We start from the raw sequence: 10,110 nt of genomic DNA, 5'->3' as shown, positions 1-10,110 counted from the left end.
TCATAAAGGTTTAGCCGCTTATCATCCTTGTACTATTTATTAGCCAAAATGGTATTTATAATCCTTGTAACTTTTTTTTTTAAAAAATTCTGTCTATTTATTAGCCAAAATACTCTTTTATCACCAGGAAATACTTTTTTTTTTTAAGAATTCAGAGTGGTGGACAATGGGAATTGTATAATTTATTAGCCAAAATGGTAATTATCATCTTTGTACTTGAATACTCCCATAACATACATCTTTCTTTTTTTTCTGAATTTTTTTTTTGTCAAGCCCCCAAAACAAACAACTTCATGTGGCCCAACCCCATGAAGTTATTCCCATATACTTTGAACCCAAAAGACCGATAGTAGTGTGGCACAGCCCTAAAAGCTCATTATTATACATGTATGAGTTGTATTTTAGATGATCTTCTGAAAATACCCCTCTTCTCACCCAGCAGCTCAACGTGGAAACCCATACTAGCCGGTGGAAGAAGCCATCCAATTAATCTGAGGCAACATCAAAATAGAGGAAAAATGCGCGTCTTCCCTCCATTACTGATCTAAGACATCATATGTTGTCTATTTTATTGTTTAATCTATCACTTTCTCATTTATGGTATTAGAGTTTTGTTCTTCAACTTTCAATAATCCCTTATGTCCTAAAATTTTCCTCATTTACTCCTCATAACTGTCCTCATAGCTTTTAACAACCTTTTATGGCCGTCAAAGACTTGATTTGCATGGTGTCGTTAGGAGAGAATGCTATATTCTAAATGCTAAGTTCTATAACAAGTTTTTTGAACTGAAATTTGATGTGTCTGAAAGACTGAAAGTACCTCAAGATGTTTTATCATTGATTTATAAGTCTGAGAGGCACCCGAATTTAATTTTTTCAGTTGATAATGAAGATGATTTGAAGTGCATGGTGGAGCATAATAGAAATATTAGTTGTATGGAGATTCATATGCAAGCTGTTGTTAATATAAAGGGTTCTACTTCTGAAAAACATTAAAAAGTTCTAGTTGAAATGTAATTAATCAATAAACTCTTTTTAAATTTGGGTTTTGTGGGATGTAGGCTTTGTGATTTCAAGTTTCATAGCATAGACAAACCATAATTGTCAACTTTAATGGTTACATGTTAACTCTTCCTATCGTATGTTAAGTTTCATAGCTATTAGTTAACTTTCACTAGAACATGTTAACTTTTAGGGTTTTCTATTGACTATCACAATAACACGTTAACTTTTAACTGAAGGTGTTAACTTTCTTTCTAGTTTGTTAACTTTTTCTACTGTATGTTAACTTTCACTGCTTTTTGTTAAGTTTTACCGAAACCTGTTAACTTTCCTTCTAGTTAATTAACATTCACATTTACTTGTTAACTTACACAAGAAACTGTTAATTTAAAATATCAGAAGATAATATTAAAGTTGAATTTGATATCTCACTGGTTCGTTAATTTGTGCAGCAGCGACACCTCTTTGAATGCATAATATACTCATCCTTCTCCAGGAAATACTTCTAATTCAGAGAGGATCCGAAATGATTGTCCGTCTGGTAAGAATGTAATGAGATTTGATGATATTTTTAACAACACTTTCATCATTCCTCAATGGTGGCACATAACATTAACTAAAAGGGCCAATAATTTGAAAGTGTGAATGAATTATGATTAGCTTTGCAATACTATTTATTCTATGGCGAAAATGTTTGATTATGAATTTGTAAAGAATGAACTCAAACGCATTCGAATTTATTATCGATATAAGGAAACATATGGATGCCATTGGATGCTGTTTACCTCTCCTGATAAAAATGAAAAAAAAAGAATTAAAATCAAGCGGTTTGTGAATGAACACAGTTGTAGATAACATACTAACTTGTCAGGATGATCACGAGCATCTTGTAAATTCATAGCAGCCCAATTGCAACCTGTGTTAAATGTTTGGCCTGAAATCCACACAATTGATGTGAAAAAAGGAGTTTCTCACTCGGTATGGATTGAGAATTGAATATAGTAAAATATGGTGGGGGCAAAGAAAGAGCACAAGAGGAGTTATATGATGATAGTTATGAGTCTTACGATCAACTAAGATGGTAAACTTTACAGATTTGTTATTAAATATACAAATTTTTATAGTAGACGCTTATAGTACAATGTTAGTTGTTGATTTACTGTGCAATATATTAACCTTACACGTTGGGTGTTACATTTCATTGATATATATTAACTTTTATAGTTGGATATTATGTTTCATAGATAACTGTAACTTTCACTGTTAGATGTTAACTTTACGAAATAATATCATAGTTCCTCCAATGTATTATATTTACCTAAAATGTGATGACATCAATGTATAGATATGAGCACATTGTAAAGGAAACAAATCCAGAAATCTACATTTGCATTGAATAGGATGAAGGAAAGTTCACAAGGCTATTCATATGTTATGTTGCTTGCATCATTGATTTCTTAAATGGATGTAGACCCCTATTATTTTTGGATAAGACTTTTTTGAAAGATAGTTATAAAAGCATGCTCCTCAGCGCCATAGCATATGGCGATGACTAATGGATATTTCCACTAGCTTATTGCATATGCGATCAGGAAAATATAGCTAACTAGAGGTGGTTCCTACAAAGTTTGTGGTCCATACTGTATGAAAGGTCAGACTCATACAATACTCTCCACCAATTGGTTGTAATTTTTGACGCTGGCAAGGGAATTTGAGAAGTTGTGAAAGAATATTTTTCTGAAGTAATTCACTCAAGATGTGTTTTACACCTAGTTGAAAATTTTAGGAAAAAAGCTAAAAGATTTGAGAATGAAGTTAAAGGGCACTCAAGTTTTGGGAAATTTACTCCAATTTGCTTGTTATAAATCATACTCCCTTTAAAAGCACGAGTTTGAAAAAATCTTTTTATGGTCAATATTACCCTTCACTATTTTAAATATTTTATTTATATCTTAATCTACCTTAATCATAATTATGCATTATCCTAATTCTACGTGAACTATCTATAACTTAATAATTTAAAAAATAATATTAATAAAATATATAAAATATATTTATAGTATTAGTTTGTTAAGATAAATAAATTATGTATAGCTAACGTACTATAATACATATACTATTCTAAAAAAACCTAAAAAGTTTAAAAACTACACAAAATACCCCAAAAAGTTTAAAATTATAAAAATTATCCCGACGTCTAAAAACTTAAAACAACAAACATGAAATTAAGAAATTAACTGCAGTTTGCGAAGAATTTAAAATTTACGGTTAACATCTCAATATCTCAAAATTATATTAACACCCTCAAAAGTTCAAATTACAAACAAGCACCTGAAATTCTAAAATTTTAAAACTTGAAAATAACATAGATGAATTCAAAAGATTATAATAATGCACTTGAAAATTTCTAACATTTTAAAACTTAAAACCATAAACATGAAATCAAGAAATTAACAGACTTCAAAGAATTTAAAACTTTTAATTAACACCCTCAATGTCCTAAAATATAAAAACACCCTCAAAAATTTAAATTATGAAAAACAACCCTAAAATTCCAAAAAATAAAAATTTGGAGAAACTATAATAGCTTAGCATCAATTGATTATAATTTAGAAATATTGATCTCCGATGTTAATAATATTTATAGGGTATAATAATGCAAAAAATTACATATGAAGAAACTATCAGAATGTTCAGAGATATCATTCAAAATAATCAAGCTATTTCCATTGAAAATGAGAAAATAACAGAAATAAATTAAAAAAATACCGACTGAGTTCTATTGAAGAATAATTTAACTACTTTATCTCAATCAAAGAAGAATTCTTCATGGAAGATATAAGAAAAATTAGTAAGTATTTATAAATTTTATACTTTATTTTTTAAATACTAAAGAAAATAAATATTAATACTATAATCGAATGCAATTTGGTAATAAAAATGTAAGTATTTAGTTCAGATCTTTGTGAAAAATGACAGGGATAAAAAAATGTAACATTATTGATATATTAAAGTACGAGTTTGAATTTTTTTTTCTATGATCAATATTACCCTTCATTATTTTTTAAATATTTTATTTATATCTTAATCTATCTTAATCATAATTATATCTTATCCTAATCCTACGTGAACTATCTATAGCTTAACAATTTAAAAAAATAATATTAATAAAATATATAAAAATATATTTATAGTATTAGTTTGTTAAGATAAATAGATTATATGTAGCTAACGTACTATAATACATAAAGTATTACGAAAAACCCTAAAATGATTAAAATTACACAAAATACCCTAAAAAGTTTAAAATTATAAAAAACTATCTCGACGTTAAAAAACTTAAAACGACAAATATGAAATTAAAAAATTAGCAACAGTTTGCAAAGAATGTAAAATTTACGATTAACATTTCAATATCTCAAAATTATGGAAACACCCTTAAAAATTCAAATTACAAACAAGCACCTGAAATTCTAAAATTTAAGAACTTGCAAACAACATAGATGAATTCAATGGATTACTATAATGCACTTAAACTTTTCTAACATTTCAAAACTTAAAACAATAAATATAAAATCAAGAAATTAACAACAGTCTTTAAAGAATTTAAAATTTTTAATTAACACCCTTAATGTACCAAAAATTAGAAAAACACTATCAAAAGTTTAAATTATAAAAAATAACCCTAAAATTATAAAAAATTTAAATTTTGTAGAAACTATAATAGCTTAGCATCAATTGATTATAATTTAGAAACATTAATCTCCGATGCTAATAATATTTATAGGGTATAATAATGCAAGAAATTACATATGAAGAAACTATCAGAATGTTCGGAGATATCATTCAAAAGAATCAAGCTATTTTCCATTACAAATGAGAACGTGACAAAAATAAATAAAAAAAGCACCGACTGAGTTTCATTGAAGAATAATTTAACAACTTTATCTCAATCAAAGAAGATTTATTTATGAAAGATACAAGAAAAATTAGTAAGTATTCATAAATTTTATATTTTATTTTTCAAATGCTAAAGAAATTAAATATTAATACTATAATCAAAGGTAAATTGGTAATGAAAAATGCATGTATTTATTTTAGATCTTTGTGAAAAATGACAGGAATAGAAGTAAATATAACATTATTGATATATTAGAAACTCTTATTAGATGCACATTAGAAGAATTCATTGTAGAGGAAAAAGATGTAGCTCTTAATCTTATTTAAGTAATAAATGAGGAACACAAAGAATTTACCTAAGGCGTATACTATATATAATATATTATATTGTATTCTAGGATGATATATAATTATAATAATTCTATAGTATATATATAAGGTAAAATAATTTATGAGTATCAAGCATTAATGTGTATCTATTGGCATAGAAGCGGGGCATTAATCTCCTTGACCCTATATGATACAATCACCCACCATTCTCATAAAGTATGAGAGACGACAAGGAGGGAAAATCGTCTTGCTCATTATGCATAAGGATACCCATAATCGCTCTCTCCTCATCTCATGCTCATATATATATTATTAGATATCAATATATATTATATACTATGAATAGATATTATATTATTATATATTATAGATGCAGAGAGAGTGTACGAGTAGACGAGCCAGAGAGAGAGGAGAAAATGGGTATGCTTGGTACCACAGCACCACAAGTTTGCGCCTTGTAGTGATGTGCTCACATCCTCAATCCACTCACTACCATGTGAATGTCGCGTCTCATATTGAAGCAGTGGAGAGGCGATAGACAAACATGGCGACTACCACAGCACAAATTTTTTGGCTTGGTACCAAGCATCCCATATTGGCTCATATATATATATATATATATATATATATATATATATATATATATATATATATATTAAAATTTATTCTCATTTAAAATAGGAAAAAAATTAAAGTCTGTATTTCAAGAAGTTTGTGTTGAACATTAGAAATATATTCAACTTCTTTGTGAAGTAAAATGAGAAGATAAAAAAATAACGAGTCTAGGAAAGATAACAGTGCAAAGAATACAACTCTAGCCCGATGTCACAATTGCTATAGATGATGAAGATACTATTCTAGAATTGCCCAGAAAAAGGATAAAGGTAAAGAAGGATTGATTTTAGCTCAGATAAAAAAATAAAATAGAAGGAATAAAAGACAATATTTTCTGAATGTTTTATAGAATAGTTTAACTATTTTGAGTGAAATTATGAATCTTTAGAAGGGAGTTTTATAAACTTTTTTAGTACTTTTATATGCTTATGTGGATGCTTTTATCATATAAAAGTATACTAGAGTTAGTATTAATATTTAGTTTATAATTTTTATGAAGTCTATTAATGATTAAGAACAAATTTTATATTCTCTTTTTTATCGTTTTAGTATACTTCTAATCAATTATCTTGCCTTATTGGTTTTAAAAATTCACCTTCATTGTATAGCACTATTTTAATATTTTTTACTTTTGCAACACTGTACTTTCTCAAGTAAATCTTAGGTTTATGTTAGTCCAAATAATATAAAAAATCAAATTAGCTTTAGATTATATTTATTTTCCATCAATTCAAATATTAACATGAAATTTTAAATTAGGTATAGCCTATTTAAATAAATATCAAAGAAAATAAATAATCACAATATTAAAGTTTAGAAATAAAAGTAAGCACAAACTATTAAAATGGAAACAATGAAAATTTTTAGTAGAAAATAAACAAAAAATAATTAATCTTGATATCTAACTACGTGCATTACACGTATATAAAACCTAGTGAACTAAAACGAAATGGAATGATTATATGAAAGAAATTTGTCAGATGTCTCTAGTTGCATATGACATTGCAATTAATTACTCTCCAGATCAGTGGACAAATGCATTCTTTTCTGAAATTAGGTACTACCATCAATCATTATGATATTTTATAGTAGATGTTAATTTTCACTCATATATAGTACTTTTCGTGCATAGATGTTAACTATCAGCGGTACATGTTAACTTGTGTACGTGTGAAGTTTCAGTGGTATATGTTAACTTTCACTATTAACTGTTAGATTTTATAGCTCATTGTTAACGTTTTTATATATTGTAAGATGTATACTTATACAAGTTATTGTTTTGATGTTTGCAGATATAGTATATAACCCCTAATGTCGCAGAGTCCTTTAATAACTGGATACATGAAGCTCGATTGTTACGTGTACTATAAATGATGAAGCATATAAGAAAATAAATAATGGTTTGCATGGGCAACAGACACATAATTAGAGTTGTTCATTTGGGCCAGGGCCCGAGCTGTCTTAGTGAAGGTCACCCCCCCGCCCAGGGCCCGGACCGAATATATATATATATATATATATTCATATATATATATATATATATATATATATATATATCACTATATAGTATATATTTATGTGGTTGTGTGTTGTGTGCTGGTGTGTTGTGTGTGTTATACCATATATTTACTGTGCTGTATATTATAGAATTATAGTTATAATAAGTATCTATAAGCTGCATAAAGTATAATAGTATATAAGTGTATCTGATCTGGTACCCAATAAAAAAGTATATCATATAAGAAAAAATGTATAACTATACTTAAATAAGCATAATGTAATATGTAATAAATACAATAATATCATATATATTTATGTGATCTCTCTCTCTCTCTCTCTCTCTCTCAAGTTATAACTTATAAGTATATACAATATATTTACATATAATATATGTATATATAATATATAGATGTGTGTAGTTATATACTCTCTCTCTCATGTTATAACTTATAAGTATATACAATATATTTATATATAATATACTTATATAACAGTTATATAGGTATATTGTATAATTTCATAAGTGTAATAATATATAAGTATATTGCATCTAGTATATAATAAAAGTATATCATATAAGTAAATTATATAATTATACTTAAGTAAGCATAATGTAAGTATGTAACAAATACAGTGTGTGTGTGTAACAAATACAGTGTGTGTGTGTGTATGTGTATTATAGAATAACAGTTATATAAGTATATTGTATAATTTCATAAGTATAATAATATATAAGTACATTGCATCTAGTATATAATAAAAATATATCATATAAGTAAATTATATAATTATACTTAAATAAGCATAATGTAAGTATGTAACAAATACATATATAACTATATAATACATATTTATAAATAAGTAATATATACTTATGTGATTCTCTCTCTCTCTCTCTCAAGTTTTAACTTATAAGTATTACAATATATTTATATATAATATATGTATATATAATATATAGTTATATAATAATTTGTAAGTATATACAAATACATACTTATATAAATATAATAAGATTAAACTATTTTTTATCAATTTTTTTTACTCAAAAAAAAAAGGAAAAATGAAAATTACGGCCTGGCCCGGTGCCTGGCCCCGCATCGGGCCATCGGCGCAAGCGGGCCTGGGTCTGGCTAACGGGTTTGGCCCGGCCGCGGGCCCAGTTTTCCTAACCAGGGGCAGGCCGGGCCGGTCGTTTGGACAGGCATGCACATAATGGCTAAAAAATGATATGTTATCTTTGTCCTAAAGTTGAGAAGGTCCTTAAAGAATATATGGAAAAAGAATGCACTTTGGATGTTAAACAATCCAGAGATAAAATATTTGAAGTGCAATCACATAGAATTACACATTTTGATTTGAAGAAGAAGATATGTACTTGCCGAGCTTAGGACGTAACGCGTATTCCATGTAAGCATGCTTGTGCAGTCATTATTTATATAAAGAGAGATGTATACCAATATTGTGATTGGTTTATGTCCGTAAAAGCATTTAAAAAAAGCTATGTATTTTACCCATCCTAGATTATGAGTAGCGAAGTGTGCCAAAAGATAAAATCAAGATATTGCAACCATAATTACTAAAAGGAAGGGAAGAAATAGAACTAGACATATAAACAACAGAACTATTTACAAACGTCCAATGAAATGTTCTCGATGCAAACTGAGGGTCACAATCGAGCTACTTGCAACGAGCCAATTGGTGATTAGTGTGGATTGCTTATTAGTATAATATTTTTATAGAGCAATGTAGGTTGTCAAGACTTTTATAGTATATTGTGGAAGGCTTTTGTAATGTATTCAAACAATATCAACTTTAAGAATGTAAGAGTTTCAGTATAATGTACTTGTTTCACTGAAGTTTTCTATTTGTGTTGTCTGTTAACTATCTTGGTATTATGTTAACTTTCAGCTTAAATTGTTAACTTTTAGGGTTTTTTGTTAACTTTCGCAAAAAAACTGTTAACTTTGGGAGTTACTAGTTAATTATATGTGATATCAACAACAAACGTATGAGTCTTTTGGTGAGAAAAACCTATCCAATATTATTGATTAATATAGATTGCTACGAGTAATAATGCTTTTGGTAAAACAACATAGTTCATGTATTCAATCAATTGTGAATAATAATTCAGCTAGGAATAATAAGACTATCCAATCTTATTGATTAACTCCCCATCAATTGGTAATCCCGTATGATCTTGCATCTCCTCATCAAAGCTAACTGACATTATCGTCCCGATTTTAGAATTGTGGAAAAAGAATTCATCCTGTTTGCCAACATAATGATTCAACATATGCTCTAGTGTTGGTCGATCAACTGCTAGAGGTCCAAATAAGATATAGTGCTCAAAATTACTGCCCTTATAGGCATCCTAATGCCACTTCCTCATTATTGGTTTAAGATTTTTTTATGAATATGTAGTATGTTCCAAAACTTACTGTAGGCCTGATATCACCTATAACTGCATTAATTTTACTACATAAACAAATATTTACTCTTAACAAATCATTAAAATTCTTAATATCCATTACACTAATTAACATCAATGGTAAATATTAGCATCAGAGGTCAACACTTAACAACCTTTTGTAAAAGTTAACACTTACGGATGAAAGTTAACAACACTCCATAAAAGTTAACATCTGTTCACAAAAGTTAACATTCTTTTATGAAATTTAATATCTAATGATGAAACTTGTATGTGTCAAAGTTAACATCAGTTATTTACTTTTTCATGTAATACTATCATTTAAACAAAAA

The sequence above is a fragment of the Asparagus officinalis genome, chromosome 1 (assembly GCF_001876935.1).
Source record: "Asparagus officinalis chromosome 1, Aspof.V1, whole genome shotgun sequence".
Classification (NCBI taxonomy): Eukaryota; Viridiplantae; Streptophyta; class Magnoliopsida; order Asparagales; family Asparagaceae; genus Asparagus; species Asparagus officinalis.
This window is presented reverse-complemented; position numbering follows the sequence as displayed.